The sequence below is a fragment of the Podarcis filfolensis genome (genome assembly GCF_964270895.1).
Source record: "Podarcis filfolensis genome assembly, chromosome: 17".
Classification (NCBI taxonomy): domain Eukaryota; kingdom Metazoa; phylum Chordata; class Lepidosauria; order Squamata; family Lacertidae; genus Podarcis; species Podarcis filfolensis.
The window spans coordinates 25,133,056-25,153,452 of NC_139621.1; the positions used below are offsets into that span (position 1 = coordinate 25,133,056).

At 43.5% G+C, this 20,397-nt stretch overlaps 1 protein-coding gene across 6 annotated transcripts in view; it reads left to right on the plus strand.

Annotated features, from left to right (window-relative positions):
* Positions 1 to 20,397, plus strand: part of LINGO2 (leucine rich repeat and Ig domain containing 2) — a 520,455-nt gene that overhangs the window by 255,119 nt on the left and 244,939 nt on the right. Inside the window, exon 1 of one of the 6 annotated variants that reach the window (XM_083593421.1) lies at positions 10,819 to 10,994. The exons of the other annotated variants lie outside the window; for them this stretch is intronic. The gene's annotated coding sequence lies outside the window, so the exon portion shown is untranslated. Of the gene's footprint in view, positions 1 to 10,818; positions 10,995 to 20,397 lie in introns of those variants that run through there. 6 annotated transcript variants of the gene reach the window in all.

Sequence of the window (20,397 nt, forward strand, 5' to 3'; positions counted from 1 at the left end):
CATCCCACCAGGCCTCCTCTGCCCCCTCAAGATTGGGGGGCGGGCGGTGTTAAGCCCCATGGGGGGCTGTAGAGGCCTCAGCTTCATAGGGTTGTCATGCCTGTCATAACTTTACCTCAGGTCATGTAGAAGGAGCTTAACCAATGTGTAAGACACTACTTAGTGAAGTTTAGAACAACAGGTACACTAAGTTTGATGTGCTTTAATCTGTTGGAAGCCACCCAGAGTGGCTGCGGTAACCCAGTCAGATGGGTGACATATAAATAAATTATTATTTATTTATTGTAGAAGGCCAGCATCAGCTTGAGCAACATACTCCAAAATCCTGTATGTGAAGCTGAAGGTCCAATTCTCGCAAGTCATTTTTCAAGTGGTAGATTCCTCAGGAAGTAACCTTGCTACCTCCATTATACTAGAAGAGTGTTTGTTTGCAATCACCTTCAGGAGAAAATTATTGACATTACCACAGCAGGAAAACAAGTGGTTTTTATTCTTTCTTTTCTTTTTGCTGAGGTGGTAAACTCTCATTTGAAGGAGTTTAGAAGCATAAAAAACCAATGAGTGGAGGTTTTACAATATGTGCTCCTTCAAACATGAGCCATGGGGGAGGCTGGGTGACCTTAGTCTGGAAGTTACTGAATCTTTATCCTGACCCTCAAGATTGTTTCCTGCTGATTGTTCTTTCTGGAGTCATCGTCTTCTTTCTTCTTTGGCAATCATTCGTACCCAAGTAAGATTGTCTTCCATGAACACAGTCTTAACAGTGAGTCTGTAAGTGACTGTGGAGGCCAATTCTGGATACACATGTCCTTCCACAGTGGGGACATAGGTTTCCAGGCGGGAGTTGATCATGGTGAGGGTTTGCCATACGTGCCTTCCTCTTAGCACGTTTCTCCATTTTGTCCTGAGTTTGAGCATCTTCAAAGTCCATGACGCCTTTGGTAAAGGCTGTTCTCAAAATGGAGCACTCGCAGGCCAGTATTTCCCATTTGTTGGTGTTTATACTACATTTTTTAAGTTTTGCCTTGAGAGTGTCTTTAAACCTCTTTTGTTGTCCACTGGTATTTCACTTTTCTTTCTTGAGTTTGGAATAGAGTAGTTACCTTGGAAGACGGTAATCCGGCATCCAAACAACATGACCAGTCTAACAAAGTTGATGTTGAAGAATCATTGCTTTGACACTGGTGATTTTTGCTTATTCCTGGAGTACCATGGGCAGCAACCAAGTTGATGAAGCTCCCTTTTCATTCAGTTAATGAATGAATCAACCCTACATCCAGGGCTTTTTCCCCCCCAGCTGGAACTTGCTAGAACTCAGCTCTGGCACCTCTCAGGTGGGTGGCATTATAAGAGAACAAGGGATCTGTTCGTGGTGAGTTCTGGCACCTCTTTTTCTAGAAAAATAGCACTGCTTACATCAGCCCTAAAGCAAGAGGGTGATTCATACATAGTTTCCACTGTTGTAGCTTTGCTGGCATATCAGCCACACCATGAAAGAATATTAAATCCCAGCATACTGGGAAAGGTAAGCCCCACTGAATTCAACAGGACTTAATTCTGAGTAGACATAGATAGGACTGTGCTGTTATTTATTGAAGACCATGTGGACAGCTACATAAGCAAAAAAAGTGAAGGAAAGTGAAAAACACCACCAAAAAAGGTAGTTACTTTTTGAACTGCACCGAAAAACCAAAACAACCTGTACCCCCTGCCAAATAATAATAATTGTTGGCCATTCTTTATGCGTAGAGGTGAAACAAAACACTCCTGAAAAGATCACGTTAGGGGCAGGAAATCCATCATTTTCAGGAGGAGGTTAATTTCATGGTATGGCATTCTGGGATGGGTGGGTGTTTTTAAGCATGTGTGTTATTACTAAAAGTCCACATACTGCTCCCAGTGGCACAATACTTTTTCCACAGTTTCCCACACCCTGGAATGACTTAAGAGTGGTTCTGTGTCCAGAAAGTGGGGCTGTTGAGAAGCAGCATAGGCTCTTTCCAGAGCTTCCTGCGAGCTGATGAGACCCAGTAAAGTAAGTGGCAACCCCCTCCTGAACATTGCAGGAAATTGTATTTCCCCCACCCCATCCAGAAAGCAGCAGAAAATTGTTCCCCTGTTTTCACAGGGAGCAATATTTTTAGGGAACTGTGAGGGATTCGGCTGAGCTTTTCTTTCTTTACAGCACTGAACCATTTGTGAATATGAATTCTGAACGTGCAGAGCTTGAGAGGAGAACATTGTACATCTGTCTAGGGGCTCCCCTGAGGCAAACTTAGTGAAGGTGGAGGGCTTGTGCCTCCGCTGAGCCTCACAAACTTCTTCATGTCAAAAGCATACCAATAAAGTTTTGCTGCCTTTGCAGTTCTCTCTCACCAAATTCTTAAGCAAAGTAGCAAAAAGCTGTCTCCCTGGATATAAATAATGCAGGATTTCCAGAAAATGGGATGCAGAGATATCCTATTAGAATTACAGTGCAAACAGGAGGAAAAGGTTGCGTTTTGGAGGGAAAGTTTGTTGAATAGTGAAATAATCTGCTCATGTACAGAATCCATAAGATACAAATCATGATGTATATTGTGTTATTGATTAGAACAGAAGGTGCATATTTATTGCTGGAGTTTGGGCAGTGAATGAAAACAATTATTGCATATTCTCTCTCCCCCCCCCATCCATTTTTGTTCCCTAATATCTGAAGGCTAAGCTAAGTCTTTAACACCTAATAGATTTCACTGAATGTATGAGCTCCATGATGGAACTTGTGTTATCTTAATACACAACATTAGTTGTGTAAGCACAGCAGCAAATCAGTCTAGCTGTCACGTAACTATCTTCCCAAACACTTGCTGCCATTTCTCAGTGTTGTTGTTTGTATAGGAACTTGCTTGGTTTGATCCAAAAGTATTTTTTTCCCCATAAAGATGCAAGCAAACACACACACACACACACACACACACACACACACACAATGTTTTATCAACCATCAGCCCATCGCTTTGCAGGTGTCAATTTCAGAGTGAGGGGAGGAGAGTTTGTGATGGGGTGAATGCAGTCTGTTGAGTTGGCAACGGTTTACTTGGGCCCAAACAAGACCTGACATTGGGTGCATTTAATTTAAAAGGGTATTGGGAGGAGGAGAGGAAGCAGGATCAGGACCACAGCAGATGGGGAGAGGTAATTAGCCCTTTTGCCCTTCTAGCCACAATTCCATTAGAAATCCTACTTCCATGTTGCTATTTGCATTGGTGCTAATGGAAGTTTTCCTTGTCATGCAAATAGCGACATTGTGGGGGGACAGTTGTTGGAATTATAGCCAGAAGCGGGAAAGAGTTAACTCCCTCTTCCTATGGTCCTGATTCTGCTCTGACCCCTGCTACAGCAACTATTTTATATACACATGCTCAAGACATGTTAACTGTGATAACACATTTAACGTCACATCTTGTTTGGCCTTTGTGTAATACAAAGGATATGCCTCATTTGGAGATCAATTGGCATGTGATGTTTTCTGTGCTATTTCTCTGTTTATTCTTCTTGTTACTCCATGCTCCATTTCTGGTGTTGTCTCTCAATCCCCAGTTGCATCTTTCACTCTCTTCCCCTTGACAGATCCTCTCGCCCTTGATACAACATCTTCCTACTGGGACTTTTTTGTCTCCTGGCATCCTTCTGCCTCCTTCTGTTCCCGTGTTTAGACGCTTGGTAAAAATTCACCTCTTCACTCTGGCATGCTCCAGCTTCCTTGCAAAGGGTTGCTGTTTGCTCCCCTTCCCTTGTTAGCATGGTTGCTTAGATTGCACGCCTGAAGTCAGGGCTTGCAATTTTGTACCTAGTCACTTTATGTGCTGTGTTGCTGTTACAATTTCTGCTTTGCGTTTTCTTCTGAAAGCATTGAAATCCCTCTGTCTGAAGCAGCTGCTTCTCTGAACTGCTTACTCCCAGCAGTGCACTTTTTTTTAGCAAGTGAAATGTAGCAACACTGTAAACAAATCTGATAGGCTTGAATGTGGAGGTCTGCAGGTAAAACAGGGGTGTGAATTTGGTCACTCGGGTTTTGGAGGAAAATCATATTGCTTCTCCTAATATGTTTGAACCTCAAAGGAATGGACATTAACTTTGCTCTAGTGGTGCCACAAGCCTCATTCTGCAGGAGAGAACAGAAGCCTCATTTTTTGCCATCAAATTATATGCAGACGTGACTTCCTTGTTCTGAAATGAGTATTTGTATTTAATCCAGTTGGTGTTCCATCTGTGTTAGAAGTCAGTTATCGTACATACCTGCCCAAACCATGTAGACATATTTATGTTCTGCTCTCAGTAAACTGGGTAGTTCCCAGAGGAAAAACAACATATGCCTTAGCCGGGGGGAGTGCTTACATTACTTCCATTGTTTAACTCCCGCTGGTACCTGTTTATCCTGGTGACTGCAGAAGCCAGCCACTTTTTTCAACAAACAAACAAAAAAAAAGAAAAGGTACATTAGAGGTCTGCTTTACAGAATGCAGATTAACATACCCTCTAAGTGTCTCGGGATTTCAAAAGCTATCCCAGCTTCTGATTTGCTCCCGGAATGTCTCTATTTCCCCTGCCAGTGCCGCCACTGCTGAGCTCAGGGAGGAGGATGAACTGGCACTTGTCCTGATAATAATAATAATAATAATAATAATAATAATAATAATAATAATGATGATGATGATTTATTATTTATACCCCGCCCATCTGGCTGGGCCTCCCCAGCCACTCTGGGTGGCTTCCATAAAAACCAAAAATACAGTAAAATATCACACGTTAAAAACTTCCCTGAACAGGGCTGCCTTAAGATGTCTTCTGAATGTCAGGTAGTTGTTTATCGCTTTGACATCTGCTGGAAGGGCGTTCCACAGGGCGGGCGCCACTACCGAGAAGGCCCTCTGCCTGGTTCCCTGTAACTTTGCTTCTCGCAATGAGGGAACCGCCAGAAGGCCCTCGGCGCTGGACCTCAGCGTCCGGGCAGAATGATGGGGGTGGAGACGCTCCTTCAGGTATACTGGACCGAGGCCGTTTAGGGCTTTAAAGGTCAGCACCAACACTGACGGTGATTAGGGATGGTGGCAGTGACAGCTTTGAGGGAGCATCCTGTGGCCTCTCCATGGCTGCTGTTGCTGGCCTCCTGCCTTGGGCAGCTCATAGCAGCTGCTGGAGAGTGGGTGAGGAGGAGGAGAGACTGCCACTACCAGGCCCAACCCCATGTGATGTGCCGGCTCTGAGGGGCAGGCAGAGGGCAGAGCCACCCTGGATGGGAAGAAGGGTCACAGAGCGCAAGGAGTCTTGCTGCTGCTGCTGCTGCTGCTTTTTCATGCTTTGTGTGTCCGCATCTAATCTTGCCCCTTTCTAAAAATTATTTATTGGTCTGTGTTTTTCTTTTTCTAAAACCACCAAGGAATAAAATAAAATCAGGATAAAGGGGGCTTCTCAGGATGGTGGAGGGCATGCATGTTGTGTCCCTTCTTCTGATAGGAAATGCTTTGGGGGGGGGGAATGGGGCACCAAGGAGCATCAGGGGTTTTTTTGGGGGGGGAGTGAGAAATGTCCCTACTTTCATCAGAGGAATGTTGAAGGGCATGGCTCAACAGTCAAATCCTATACAAATTAAGCAGAAATACTTAGTTTTACGTCTAAAGGTAAAGGTAAAGGGACCGCTGACCATTAGATCCAGTCGTGGCCGACTCTGGGGTTGCGGCACTCATCTTGCTTTATTGGCTGAGGGAGCCGGTGTACAGCTTCCGGGTCATGTGGCCAGCATGACTAAACCACTTCTGGCGAAACCAGAGCAGCGCACGGAAACGCCGTTTACTTTCCTGCCGGAACGGTACCTGTTTATTTACTTGCACTTTGAACTGCTAGGTTGGCAGAAGCAGGGACCGAGCAACGGGAGCTCACCCCGTTGCAGGGATTCGAACTGCCGACCTTCTGATCAGTAAGTCCTAGGCTCTGTGGTTTAAACCCACAGCACCACCCACGTCCCAGTTTTACGTCTATGTAATGCAATTAAGGAAAGCAGGATGTTTGGGACTGGCAGGGCTTGGACCTATGTGTGTCAGATACAAGGGGACTGGAAACTGACTTGGGAGAAGAGGCCAGCAATTTATGGAGCTCAGTGACCCCCGGGAGGCAGGAACCAGGGCCTGGGAAACCTTCAGAGCTATCAAGGGCGGTGGGTGGAACACTGGTCGTGTCAGATGAGGAGGGGGAGGCTGATCAGGCAAGTAGAGGGCTGAGCGAATTCCCACCATCTCCTGACCTGCTGTCTCCTAGAACCAGAAGAGGAGTGAGGAGGGAAGAGCAATGGTGGCTGCCATGCAGGCGCAGTCTCAGGCTGCATGCATGTAGCCCGTTGGAGGAAGAGTACATAATCCATTGGAGAGGCTGTGGCTCCCTGTTGCTGCAACTGCTCTGTAGGATGGATGGGGAACAGCTGCCTAGACAAGGGCCTAGCATGGGGGCAGGGGGCAAAGCCTTAGGTGCATGATTTTTAGGGAGCACACACAGGGATCCCCACTGCACTTGAGCATCATGTTTCAGGGCACATCTCTCTATGCATCCATTGCACATCTGGGAGCCTGGGTTCATGTGCCACTTTCCCTTGGTGTGCTAGAGATTATGTCTTTACAAAAGGATTTGTAGTTTGAATACCAGGCTGATATATTGTCTTTCGGAGAAGAGCAAATTTTGGGAGGTATCCTTATGCCGTTTCTCAAAATATATAAATATGATATATAAATGTGCATGGATATATATGCTGGGATGAGGGTTAAATGGTTGCACCTTTCTTTGTGTTGTGATTTGCAGAAACCTTAAAATTGTTTTGCTTTTTTAAAATACAAACTTTTTTCAGCCCAAAACTTTGAATGACTTTGAGGACAATAGTAGGTCAGCACCGAGTAAGATCATAAATAAAAATGAACACGCTCAAGCTCTTTTAAGTATGGTACTTTGATGTATATTATTATTTTCATATATATCAGATATTGGGCAAACACTGCAAAGTGTGCTAAGGATTCAATAAACAAACTGACAAGGGCAAATGAGTCACCTATTAAAAATAAGTCTGGAGGTGAGTGTTTTAGGATGGTAGCAGCTGTTTACAGAGCAGAAGGAAATGGAAGCATCATCTCTAAAATTTGCTACAGCAGTTGGGCAAGATATTAGCATTAAAGTTGTTCAATTCCAAGATTATGCATAAAATAAGCCTGTGTACTGATGGTGTGCTTTTTGCACTCGAAAAACCAAAAAATATATTTGCAAGAATTTCTTGTAGTAATTTCTTGTAAAAATTAAGTGGAATAATTAATTCTGCAGGCATAGGGGCGGGGCTCAGCAATTGCTTATTAGAATCCAATGGAATAACAAGGGGTTTGTGTGTCCTTTAATTAGCTGTATATCATAATTATATTATATTAAAATGTTCAAAGATATTTAAAAATTAGGTATGTGAGTGTGTGCGCATGTGTATGAGTGCCAGCATGCATGTCATTCTAAGGAGAGCAGGTATGTCTTCTCTGAGCTATAATGGAAGTCTTGGAAAATTTTATAAATCTAAGCTGAGTCTGAATTTCTCGCCATTAATATGTGAGAGGCATTTGATTCAGGGTTATCAGGAAACCTAGAAGTTTTGGAATGACATAATTTAACTAAATGGGGGGATCTTTTATGTAATAAATCCCTTCTTTCTGTATATCTTTCATAGTAATATATAATTATGCAAATGTCAGTATGGAGCAAGATCATCTCTACTTCTTTTTTGAGTACTTGCAAATATATATATTTAAAGCTCTTTAAGTAGACATTTCGGAAGTATCAGGGAAAGGTCACCATTTGAGGAATCTATTGATACGTGGTTAATGAAGAATATTTATACTGAAGTGCTAGACATTCGTCTGGAAAGGGAGGAATCAAGTCCCACAGAAGAAAGAGGGGATATCTAAATATAAGAATCTCACAAGACGGTTGGAAATTGCTTGGGCTTCTGTACCATAAAAAACCAAGAAGTGTAAACTAGAAATATACTTTAAAAAAAAAAATATTAAGCAATACTAGATGCTTGTAGGGCTGTCCCACCCATGAGGCAAGGTGAGGTGACCACCTCAGATGGAAGGATTCACAAGGACAGCAGATCCCAATGTCAGGCTTTCTCCCCCACCCCTTTATTCCTGATACAGATCTTCCCTCATCCTTCTTACCTGAAATTTGGGGGTCCACCTCAGGTGCCAAAATGTCTTGGGCTGGTCCTGGGTACTTGACCCTCCAGATGTTTTGGGACTACAATTCCCATCATCCTTGACCACTGGTCCTGTTACCTAGGGATGATGGGAGCTGTAGTCCCAAAACATCTGGAGGGCTGAGTTTGGGGGTACCTGCTCTTTAGGCTCACAAAATAACGTGGAACAAACCCAGCCAGCTACTGGAGATGCAGGTTTTCTTTCTTCTTCTTCAGCAGTTTGTATATCTAGTGAAAGTGTTCAAAAATGTACTGGCAACGAGTAATTCAAAATATTATAAGATAGTGGCACCTCCCCCCCCCCCGCCCCACAACTGCCACCACAGGGGCACCGAGGACCATCTTAACCTATCAGTAATAGCCTTTTAAAACAAAATTGTTGTAATCTTATATAAACTGCTTTGTGAGGTCTGCCTCAAAAGTATTGTATAAACTGGGTCCTCCCTTAAAGAGGGCACTTGTTGCGGTGAGACCTGGCAACCAAACCCTGTGTTGTGGGTGGGTTTGATTGAATAGCCACGACACCCAATTGGTAGGTCCCTTGATGCTGGGTTTAATCAGGCTAATGGGACGCAGGCTAAATGGATTAAGGAACCTATATAGACCTATGTATGTGACCCAGAGCATCCTCTTTCGGTGCGTGCATCGGAACACCCGCCCACATCTCCCTATATTTAGGGCTGTGCACTTGACCTTGCTATGCTGTCGTGTGTCATCTGCCATTGGGACAGGGGCATGGCAGGAATTTTTCCCACTTGGCTGATTGGCTGTTGCCATTTGGGTTTCGCCTGCCACGTAGCAAATCGTCACAACTTGTAAGGTTGCGGATAGGCTCTGGTTCAGGTGATAGGGATGGGAGAATGCTCTCGCCATCCCTATGTGAAGGCTATTCCGTTAAAGGAATCCAGGGACTCAATGGTTTGGTCAACCCTGTGAGGGGGTTGTGCCCATTCCTGAGTCCAGCGGGACATCTGTGTGGTGGACATAGCCTGTTCCTGGCTTTCCGCCTATCCAGGTGTTCACCCTAGGCTGGCCTATGCTGGTGCCCTGGGTCAGCGCTACCTGCAAAGGTGCAGGGAGCTAGTTGAACCAGAGCCTATGCAACCAGTCACTTTCTGTAATCAATAAAGTTGTGGCCTAAATTCTGCCAAAAACCAAACCAAAATTTGAGTCTTGTCTGAATTTATTTAAGGGGGAGGTTTAAAGGTCTGAACACGCAAATACAGTAAGGAGGCAAGATGCAATTATTGCTTACCTACGAATCTATTAACTGTTATCCTGTGTGATATCTCACTCGTCATTAAGTTTCCGTGTTTTCCAATAATAAACTTAGGCTGCCTCCAGACAATAAACAAACAACCTGGATATGGCCTTAAAAACAAGTCAGTGGGATGAGACCTGCAACAAAAATGTAGTGTGTACTGTTCCTGTTTGAGGTGCCAATGAATTGAATTATATGATTGAAGATATCATTCAGTTTCTGCTGGCATCTCTCAACACCTATGTCTGCAGGCTACTATACTGTAGGAAGAAATGAAGGAAGAAAAACAGAGTAGGCTGCTCTGAATCCCTTACAATTTTGTCAGATTGAGCCCGATTCAAATGGTTGATTTTAACCTTTATGGACCTGTGTGGTCTCTGATGAGAGATATTTTAAGGATCATCCGTAGAATGCTGAACTCTTTATATGTCAGATGTTGATTCACAACCCTCAATGTGTTGCTGTTAATAAACGTTCTGTTTGCTTCATATAAAGCTTTTGTGTTGTGTGTTCTTCAGTCGCAGTCATACTGTGGTTTTGTTGGGTTCAGGGAAGCATAAAGAGCTCACGACTCTTGTGTAAGATGCATTTAAAAACAAGGCTTAGTTAGAGAAAGCACTGGGCTCTATAATCTGATTTTTGTGTGAGAAGTCGACTATGGAACATACAAAACAATGTCAGTGTATTTGTGACATCAGTACAAGGGAGAACCAGGCTTGTGGTTTGTGGATGCCAATATTACTATCCTTGTGAATTCCGCAGAATATAAACTAGATTTTACCTAATGTGTTGGCTAGACTTCACTCAACCAGGGAAGCATAACATAGCACCATGCATATTGATCGTGCTATATAAATAATATATAATACAATATAATATTGATATATCTTCAGCTAGGTTTATGTTTGGCTTTACAGATAGAAAAGTAAAAGAATAAGCTTCAGTGCTTAAATGAGAGGGCTAAATGGCCCCATAAATTTGTTTCAGAAGCCAATGTAAGACTTTGAAAATACACATTTTCTTCCTCTCAGCAGCAAGCAAATATGCTTGAGATTGCACAGCAGCTACAGTGTGTATTTTCTTCATCAACCACATGCATGCTGAGTTATTCGGGAGGGGGCAGAGAGGGCAGCTTTCTGGTAGGTCTGAGCCTTTACAATTGAAGCACCAGGGTTTTTATTCAACTAAGTTATCATGTCACTTAGCTCAGAAATATTTTGTTAAACTGAGTTTTTTGTGAATTGTGTGATATTATCAGGGGTTGCCAACCATTTTGGGACAGTGGAATTCTGGGAAAGTGTCATGGGCACCAGTGGGGGGCGGGAAATGGCTGCTGTGGGGGCCTGGCGCATCACAAAATGGCTTCTATGGAGGTGTGGCATACCACAAAATGGCTGCCATAGGAGCGTGCATAATGGCTTCGTGGTAAAAGAGGCTGAGAGAGTACAAACAAGAATTGAGCAAGAGAAACAAATTGTACTGTATATTGTTTGAAATCACTTTGCTAAATTTGATAAATCACAACCAAGCAGAGTGTGTTAAAAATAGATGCTTATATAAAAACACCAGACTTCCATTGCCCTAATAAATATCGAGCATTATAATAAGAATCAAGAGGATAGATGGGGAAAAGGTTGACATGGGACGGAATCCATTTCCTTTGCATCAGCTGAATTTGAATGTCTTTGAAACAAAATTTCTTCAAAAAACTCATTACTATAATGAAAATAGATGTTCTGCCTGAAAGTGGACATATACCCAAAATGCTTCCAACGGGGAGTCACGGAAAAAGGCCTTCTCCTTTCCTGCCCTTTTCACAACCAATTTTGCATTTGATCTGCAAAGAGAGGTTTAGGGGAAGAAAACAAATAGAAACATCCAGCTCTGATGTGTCAGCAGCTTGTATGTCTGTGTGTTGGCAGGCCTGTTGTCAGTGTCTGGCTGGTCATAGATCATAGAATAAAAGAATTGTGGAGTTGGAAAGGACCCTGAGGATCTTCTAGTCCAACCCCTTGCAATGCAGAAATATACAGCTGACCCATATGGGGATCAAACCTGCAACCTTGGCGTTATCAGCACCATGCTCTAACCTACTGAGCTATCCACTCAATGTCAGTGCCTGGCATCTGTGGGTAACTACTAGGGCCCCAGCATCCTGGCAGGTCCCACTCTTGACACTAGCCCTGGACCCACATTTGTGTTTTTTACAATATGATATTTAAAAAAAACTAACATAGTATGGCTGTGTCTAGCTGCCATTTTGATTTCCCACCCTGTCCTCAATATGACGTCACTGTGGGGTGAGGGTGGCTCGTCTTTGTCAGCCCTATGACATGGCTTGGCCAAAATGGTCTTGGGTGTCAAATTGTTAGTTTTAATTAGGCCCTCAACTACAGTTCCAAAGAGCAGACAGAGAACCACAGAACTGAGGTCAAGATTGGGGGACTGATGGTTTCCTAGGCAGGATCTGGCCTGCTGGTTATGGGACATCCACCCCTTCTCTAGAGCATTTTAGATTTAGGGTGGCACTATTTGGAGCACTGCTACCAGTAAGCCAAGCATGGCCAACCAATATAGGAGTCCTCCTAGAGGACATTTTACCCCAGGGCTCCCTCAAACCTGGAGCCAGCCCTGGAGAGAGAACAGGAGAGACTGAGGACCAGTTGAGATGAGATGAGAAACTTGTGGTCTCATTCCATATCTCTTTTTTAATTAAAGAAATAACAGGTGCAGGGCTAATTAGGACTGGAACACACTGTGGGGAGGGATTGTTCATTTGGATGTGGGTGATTCTATTTCTGGTCCATGACACTTTTTACTAATCAGCCCATTGCATTTCCGCATTAATTGTTCGTTTGTTTTAAAAAACAAGTATTTTGTTTTAAAGTATTTTAATGTGTGTTTTCCATATTCCATGTATATTTAAATATGGAATATCTAGATGCATATTTTAATATGTTTGTTCGGAATTGCATTGCAACGTTGGAAAATGAGCAGTGACTGAATTGCTCGGTCATCCTTAGCTTTAAACCTGCCCCACCTGTGATGTCATCTCAATTTTTTTATTTTTATTTTTTTAAAACCCCACTCTCAAAGCCGCTGTTCATCCTGGGAGGTAAATTGCCATAAGCAGCTTTGGTGAGGGAAACTTTTTACCAGGATCATGCCTTAGGGATAAAGTTTAAATTGCATGTCCCCACAATCTGGGGTCTTCATCCTGATGTGTTAAACATTATCACACCTTTGTCCTGGATACTTTTGTTTATAATCAGTCTTCAAGGCCTTTGTAAGACCATGCTTCCAAAATGTATGATCCCCCTGGGCCAAACACAGCACAGCAGTCATGCAATCTGAAAGGCACTTGAAAATCCACTCACACCTACTCATCCCTTGTAGACCAAGGCAGATGCCAAGCTGCCATATTGAGCTTTCCTAAGTGGCTGGTTGGCTGCGTTTAGCATGGCAAGCCACAAATGCTGAGATCCTCAGATAGGTATTTCCTGGAAACAAACAATAATATAGAAACTTTGATGACTGTACAGCCACTATCTCTGTTTTTTTCAAAACGTGTTCTGGGAAATCCTGGTATTCCTCAGAAAGTTACTGGAGATTCTTCCGAGCTGCAGTGGCCCACAAATGTTCCATAAAGACAACAGAGGCTTCATCCATGCAGTCAATTGGCCTGTGGGGGAAATAGGAGCAAGACTGTTGGCCGTACATCAGTAGCCATACCTACACCCAGGCTTGTGCAGAGCTTGTCTGAGGCCCAGGGCAGGAATCTTGTTACTGTACTGTGGGGATGATCACGGAGTGGGGAGTGGGGTCTGGAGGGAGCACACTCCCCATCCACAGGCAGTCTCAGCCTGCCTGCATGCGTCACCTTGGGGTGCGGAGCACACACACCCCTCACAGACAAAGCCACGGCTGTCTGAACATCATTGCCTTTGTCTAACCTTTTGCGGTCTCAGTAGTCTGCGGTGTCCTGTCTGTCACCTTTATCTCTGAGACCTTTTGTCTCCTTCGTCATACACTGTGCAAGGGGAAAATGACGCGATGGAAACAGGTGCCAAAATAACTTTGTACCACCCCACGATTTCGGGACTGGAAGATGTGTAAAGGTCACAGTGCAAAATGTATCTGCCTGGTTTGCATATTTGTCTCAATAAAAGGAGGCTCCACAGGGCTGGCCGGCAGCTCGCTTTCAGCTCACCTGTGTGCAGCTCACCTGCATTATCAACTCCTGCCTCATGTCCACCACTTCACTGTAGAATAAAGTTATAAACTAAAAAGGGAAAGGGAAACAAGCAGCCAGTCCCTGATGGGTCCCCTTCAGCCGGCTTAGCCCTCTGAGGCCCAAGGCAAGTGTACCTAGCTGCTCCCTCCTCTGCACTTGCCAAAATAGCATTAGTGAGATAGAGGTCTCACATTGTTACATGTGTACAGATCTTCTGCTTGACTGGGATCCCTATATTTGTGACTGAGTGGAGGATCCCTAGTTACATGTAATCTAGGACCCTCGTTACAGAATAATGTGTGGTAGAATGATTGACAGAAGGAGAGCATGCTGGAATGGAAAGTGAAGTCAGAGCAGAGGTGCCAACTTGAATAAAATATTGGTAAGCCCTGGTGTGCATAATTGATCACAAGACACGACATATGCACACCATTTGAATGTCAATGCCCATCAAATATTTTTTTTGGGGGGGACGAAGGGACATCGGCCCCCAGGAGTTGGCTCCTATGAGTCAGAGGATGATTAGGGAGCTCAAATGGCAGGGAGATGAGTAGAGAACGAGTGAGCGAGATGAATAAGTGAGAGAGATGAGTAAGTGAGAGATGAAGACGGAAAAGGAATAAATGAAAGGCAGGTGGTTTGAATAGCTGTTAAAGAAGGTGGTGTGTGATGTGATGTGATGTTAGGTTATAGATAGAACCAATGTTTGTTACTCTTAACTAAAGGACGGCTTGTTCTGATTTTGTTGGCCATAGATAAATAGATTTACAGATGCTTAAATTAATGAATGTGTTCTGCACCGGGTAGATTTTAGAAACAGTATGTCTCATACCATGTGCTAGCTTTGATATATATACATAATTAAGTGTAGAGGAGGAAGGTCTTCCTGCATTTTGTGGCTCAGTAGATTGTGGTAGCAGGTTATGCACACCACTCAGAGAGCTTTGTAAGTGGATTATAAATGTTGTTGTTGTTTAGTCGTTTAGTCGTGTCCGACTCTTCGTGACCCCATGGACCAGAGCATGCCATGCAGGATTATAAATAAGTAACACTAATTTTAGGGAATACTAAGGAAAGCCTGGACTCAGTGGGCCAACTGAGTCACTGATGGAGTGACCACCAGAGGCCAGGAGATTGAAAGGGATCCATGAAACATTGCAGGGTCTTTCTCACTAACGCTGATTGTGTAGCTACTAGAAGGATGGGCAAGTTTTGCAGGCAAATGCTGAGGTGCATGACCAGCGGGTGCAATTCTGCTCCTTCTTCAAGCATTCAGTGTTGGTGCTGACCTTTAAAGCCCTAAACAGCTTTGGCCCTGTACAGTGGTACCTCAGGTTACATGCGCTTCAGGTTACAGACTCCGCTAACCCAGAAATAGTACCTCGGGTTAACAACTTTGCTTCAGGATAAGAACAGAAATCATGCTCCGGTGGTACAGCGGCAGCAGGAGGCCCCCATTAGCTAAAGTGGTGCTTCAGGTTAAGAACAGTTTCAGGTTAAGAACAGACCTCCAGAACAAATTAAGTTCTTAACCCGAGGTACCACTGTATATCTGAAGGAGCATCTCCACCTCCATCATTCAGCCCAGACACTGAGATCTAGCTCCAAGGGCCAAAGCCATTTAGGGGTTTAAAGGTCAGCACCAACACTTGGAATTGTGCTTGGAAACATACCGGGAGACACCTTTGCACTTTGTGAGTCTCCATCTCCCAGGAAATAGATGTGTATACTGCATATCGAATGGATAGATGAAAGTAAAGTTACGTTGCTTGTTAATGTCATAGGAAGCTACAGCTCACTGTGAAGAACGATCCATCTACCTGATCTTAAAATCATGAGGTATTTGTAATAAAATTGCTATAAGCCCCAAGACTGCATCCAGTCTGGTTGTGCCATTGAGGACATGAATAACAGCTTCTTCTACTCAATGTCTAAAAGTCTTGTATAGCTTTCTTCTATTATTAATATAACAGAATGTGTGTCACTTTAAAGAGATCTGTATATCAGCTTATAATGGGGTTGTTTAGTGATGGCTAGAGGGCACTTCTGAAGGCAGCCATGTTTCTGTCTGTACATGTTTAAAACTCGCAAATGAGAACATGAGCTGTCATTGTAAAGGCATCGGATATTTCTGATCCAGTTGCCCAAGTTATTTTATCTAATCACTTGATGATCTTAAAAGAAAAAAAAAAACCCCACAGGAGAGACTCCAAAGGAGACGTACACTGAAACAGAGAACTTATGCAATATGAGTGACTCTTTTAGAACTTGTAATCAGTTTTTTCTCTCCCCTGCGGAATCCCCACTCTCTTAATTGATGCTGATTATTTGAAGTTACAGCTGCATCCAACATGCTGCAGTTTGATTCAGCCAGCTGACTGCCCGGCATAGGTAAAGGTAAAGGGACCCCTGACCATTTGGTCCAGTCATGGCCGACTCTGGGGTTGCGGCGCTCATCTCTCTTTATTGGCCAAGGGAGCCAGCGTACAGCTTCCGGGTCATGGGGTCAGCATGACTAAGCCACTTCTTGCAAACCAGGGCAGCGCACGGAAATGCCATTTACCTTCCCACCGGAGCGGTACCTATTTATCTACTTGCACTTTGACGTGCTTTCGAACTGCTAGGTTGGCAGGAGCAGGGATCGAGCAACGGAAACTCACTCCGTGGTGGGGATTCGAACCACCGACCTTCTGATTGGCAAGTCCTAGGCTCTGTGGCATAGTGCCTTACAAATATTGTTGGATTTTATTAGCACCTGCCACCACAGACAATGGTCAAGGTTCATGGGAGTTGTAGCCCAACAGCATCTGGAGGGCAGCACGTTGGCTAATGCTGAACTAGAGAGTCAGGTCTGATAATGCCAAGGTTGCAGGTTTGATCCTCATATGGGACAGCTGTGTATTCCTGCACTGCAGAGGATTGGACGAGATTACTAAATGGTCTCTTCCAACTCAACAATTCCTTGCTTCTATGAAAGAGCGTGGAGGCACTCTGAGGAGTGATTTCCAGTTTCCTTTCATGCTGGAGCAAGGTATGGGTCAACAACTGCAATTACATTTTACATATTCTTCCCAAGAATAACATTTGTAATTTTCCTCTACTGCAGAACATAGCGGCCATCTTCTAACAAGAGGTGACAGAAGCATATTTGAAAAACGAAAAATATGAAAGCTGTGTATAAAACTATGCTTTAGCACATGCACTGCTTGCTGGTTCATTTCTGGGTGCTAATGGAGTTGACTTATTTTGGCCTGTAAGAACTTCTACAGTGCATATATTAAGGGCTTCATGGCCTTGTTGTGTTATATGGGGACTTTTCTTGTAGGGATTACTTGCCCTAGCACTGCAAAACCTTTTATCTTCAGAAAATTGCTTTGAAATAAAGCTGCAATTAATTCTATAGCAAATTTGTTTATTAAAAAGGAAGCTTTGTGCTTGATGTGCTGATTTTTATTATTTTGTCTTTTGGTATATTGTGCACTCTATTTAAATACATTTATGACAATTTTAAACTGTTGTAAAGGTTTCTGCAAAGGTGAATAGGGAACGAAGGTAACAGATCAATAGCAAATGTAACAAAGAATACATAACAAAGAGCTATGGTTCATATATTACTGAAGAGATTAGCAGTTTGTTTTTTACAGCTTCAGAGTGTGTAGTCTCTTTCGAAATATGTAAAGTGTTATGGCAAACAATGAACCTTTTGTGCCTGGATGTATCCAGTGGGCTTTCTTTGGACTCAGGATTTGATCTGCTGTAGCAGAGATGTGTTATGAGTCGCTCTGTTGAACTTCCTTCAGGAAGCGTCAACAAGCAAGGATGCAACTTACTGTTTATAAAGGAAGCTGTTGGAAATTTCTCCCCAACCCCTGCCCTCCAGAAGGAGCCTGAACTCCAAAGGCAAAGCTAAGGCAGGCTATCACATTTAATGAAGTCTGAATGTTTCTTTATGACCTGGAGTTACGAAGCAGCTGCTGTCAGAGCCTCCGAATAATATCAGAGGCTCAGGTGGCATTCCTTTAGGGCAAAAAGGGATTCATGGGACTGTCAAGGGGGCCCAGACATCTAATATAGCGTCTGGGATGTATCAAACCTACTTTATCTGGTTTCCATGAAGGGACTGGTAGTACAAAAAGGTTAAGATCTGCAACATATTCAAGAAAAGTGGCTTGTACGTGAAATGTTGGACTATTCATGGGTGAGAATAAAGGACCAAGGAAGTACAAGCCAAGTTAAATCGCTTACAAGCACAGCATAAAATGCTGTGTAAAATGTAAAAATAAAATGTATTTTCCGCTCTATAAGACGCACCAGACCACAAGATGCACCTAGTTTTTGGAGGAGGAAAACAAGGGGGGGGGGATTCTGAATCTCAGAAGCCAGAACAGCAAGAGGGATCGTTGCGCAGTGAAAGCAGCAATCCCTCTTGCTGTTATTGCTTCTGGGATAGCTGTGCAGCCTGCATTCACTCCATAAGACGCACACACATTTCCCCTTACTTTTTAGGAGGGAAAAAGTGAGTCTTATAGAGCAAAAAATACAGTAACTAGTGATGCTCCTTCACACGATGTCAAAAGTTGGTGGAAGTTTGGCATTTTTATAGAGCAATTCTAAGTAGGGCCAAGAGGGATGGGAGTGGATGTTGAACCTCCAGTAGTAGCTTTCATCACCCTCAGGCAAAACCCAGTCCTCAGCTGCAGCTGGCAAAGGCTCGCAGATAGGTAGCTGAGCTGCCATACCCCACCATCAACTTTTTTTGGAGGGAACAGTAAAACTTTATCCAACTTCCTTTTCTTGCATTGTCATATTATTCCACACATAGGAGCCAAATGCAAAGGGCTGAGGGTCCTTTGCCCCCTCCCCCAATAAACAGTTTGAGGGGTCCGTCCCCCCAAGTTGATGGGCATTGCCATTCAAACGGTGTGTGCACTTTTTTGTGATCAATTATGCAGGGCAGGGCTAACCTTTCCCCCTCTCCCCACCCCCAATATTATATTCAAGTTGGCACCCTTGATTCCCAAGTATGATGGTGTTATCTTGGTTTTTTATTTTTACTTCTCAGTGAGCAAGAGAAGTGACGATATATTGGTCCGGCTTCTCACCATCCTGACAAGCAGAAAAGAACCCTTTTCAGAAATTTCTCCAGCCTTATTAAAACATTTTTATATCTCTTTCAGACTTCCTCAGATGTTTCTCCTAAAACAAAAGCCGCCACATTCACATTTAAACTTTGGGGAGAATATGCTGGCATCCCCCCCCCAAAAAAAATTCCTTAGACCCAAAGCAGGAACCACCAAATTTGATCAAAACTTTGGTGGCAATTGTGAATCTAAATGATTGGTTTATTCCCTCTAATTGAGTCAGGTCATACGTGGTGTAGTTACTGTAGTTAAATTAGCCTTTCTTTAGTACCAGAGCTATACTTGAATGTCAGTGCCTGCAGTCCTTAGCATTTCTTTCTTTCTTTCTCTTTCTTTCTTTCTTTCTTTCTTTCTTTCTTTCGCTGTTGGGAACAAGTTAGTGGTGCTTCTGTTAATGCGCAAAGTGTGGGCATTCCAACATGTTCTCAGATGTCCAGTAAGCATCTCTTGAATTGGAGCTTTGGGAAATTTCAGAACTATTTCCCTCTTAGCATTCACTGCTTTTGTGCCATCTCTGCTCCTTATTGCATCCAAACTCCAGACAGTTCTTCATTTGAAATTTGTGTGTCTCTGGGATTGCAGTCAGGCATCTAAGTAAGAATATTGCAAAGAAGGTGGGTGGGGAGACTCTTCGGCATTACTATTTTTGAGTTGCTATATCCTTGTTAGATTTCTCAACTGTTGTTCATTTAAATGCTATATTTATTGTATCTGTTGATCTTCAATCACCTCATTCCCAGAGCATCAGCCACCGAGTGAAAGAACAGACTGCGCCGTTCAAAAGAGACCAATCCTTTTAGACAGAAAAGGCAAATCATGTACATAATATTACTTGATTGTGCCTAGCATTTTTATGGCATGGAGATTGTTTCCTGTTCTAGCTGTTAAGTCGATTACAATACTCCACATTTTGACCCAGCATTTTTAAAAAGTTGAGATCAGTTTGGTGTTCAGACTCTCTTCCCATTGCAGATGGGAGGTGGCTGAAGCCAAGAGATGGTGGCTTCCTGTGCCCATCTTGTGAATTAGTTAAATGAGACTGTGGTGATCACACAGGGTCCCCAGACGTTTCACCATCTATTGATCCCTGTGCCACCACTTTATTTCTCGCTGCCACCACCCAGACCCTACCTGGGACAATACCAAGTCCAGTCAGGGTTAAATTGGAACATAAACTTCTGTTTATTTATTGCAGTTTAACAAGTGTGTGGTTTTATAAATGGTATCGGTCCATTACAGTCAAGGGGTGCCTATCCAGACCTATAACTTCTACTACCTGCTCTCACTCACTAAACCACCTCTCAGATATTTACTTGTCTTCCTAGTTCCTAACTGTTCCTGACTCAGCTTATTTCACTACACTAACTCAACCTACCCACAGACTCTATCCCAATTCACTCCCACTCCAACCAACCTCCCAACGATCTCCTCCCTTCGCCCCTCCCAGAGCTGGTTTTATAGACCCTCTGAGTCCACCCCCCGGGTTCTGATTGGGTAACCTGTT